Below are 1,516 nucleotides of genomic sequence, written 5' to 3'. Positions count from 1 at the left end.
ATTACTTACACAAATATGAAAGCTCGTATCACCTTACTACTTTCTTCATTTGATTACCTTCAATTAATCACTACAACTAATATCATCTTCATCAATCTCACGAACAACCACTTAATATTACTTCCTATTTTCCTGTCCAAGAACGAAGTCAAGAACCAACACCTTCATCACTTCGAATATATTGTTTTCAAGCTATTATTTTTAACAGATATTGTAAATCACCACCATAACATTTCCTGTTTCAACCCCGGTTACATATCAAAACCCATTCGAACCATCTTTTCTTCTATTTATGATTAAGAAACCACCAATTTACAACCTCATTAATGCTGCAATTCCTTTCGCGTTTGCAACTGATGCTATGGCACAATGTTTCTGTTTGCAATAGACGAACCATCAATGAAACCCTATCAAACCCACATCATCATCTTTAGGACATACGGCTCCTATACTTTTATTTTCTAATTGCAACCACGTAAACTAATTACAATTTCTGTTATCTTTCTTTTTCCTATCTGATCAGACACCATGAACAAAACCGCCATCTCTTTATCATCACTCTCTCTCTCTCATCTCTCTCTTGCAAATTCACGACTCCTGCTGCATATATTTTCTATTACAGCAGTCTGATAAACTCACTACTGCAACCGAAACCCAAAAACCCATTACTACTGTTTTGATCAAAGGCAGTTGCTCATTAATATAATTTATCTGTTTGGCTTTTATTCTGCTTGAAAACACCACACAACCACTATATATGCGAAGCCTAGCCATCAATAATTATTCAATCTGCTTTTGCGTATTATCTTTTTTCCTTGAGGCCGACATATACCAACCCAATCACCCCACTTTTCTTGTTTTTCTTTCGTGAATCACCAACCCAAAAGTGGTGGAATACTTCAAGGTAATCCAATAGTGAGCTGTCAATTTTTTCTTTTTGTGAATGGATATAAAATAACAAAGATGATGATTGATGTTGTTTCTTTAATATTCCTGGAAAGGAACTGAACCCCACCTCTCCACTTGTTTTATTTTATTTTTCTGCCTAATGATAATCTCTGTACGAATCTAAGAACCCTACTCGAAAAACTCTACTACAAAAAGCTAAGTTCGCGGAAATATCTTGGGCTTGGAGATTCAATTGATGGGCTGCCATATTCCGATGTAAGTTGGGCCGAAATCCATATTATGTTGATGGGTTAGGCATCCAACATTCCAGTTTTTTACGATATCGAAAACCTACTCAAATGAAACCCCAAAACCCATATGTGCTGTTACGTGATTTCTCCTGTTCCTGGCCATTTGAGAAACCGAAAACAAACACCCTTTTTCTACTTCGTTTCTTTCTCTTTTGTTTCTGCCTATTTTAAATGAAAATAACTTAATTATGGTGATAACGATTATGAATTAATGATGTTAATGGTGATGCCATGGTAATACAAGAAAGAAGTTGATAACAAATGATGATCATGAAATGGGTGTGATTGGGATGATGGATCAAATGTTAATGATATTC

The sequence above is a fragment of the Rutidosis leptorrhynchoides genome, chromosome 2 (genome assembly GCF_046630445.1).
Source record: "Rutidosis leptorrhynchoides isolate AG116_Rl617_1_P2 chromosome 2, CSIRO_AGI_Rlap_v1, whole genome shotgun sequence".
NCBI classification, from domain to species: Eukaryota; Viridiplantae; Streptophyta; class Magnoliopsida; order Asterales; family Asteraceae; genus Rutidosis; species Rutidosis leptorrhynchoides.
Note: the sequence above shows the minus strand (reverse complement) of the source record.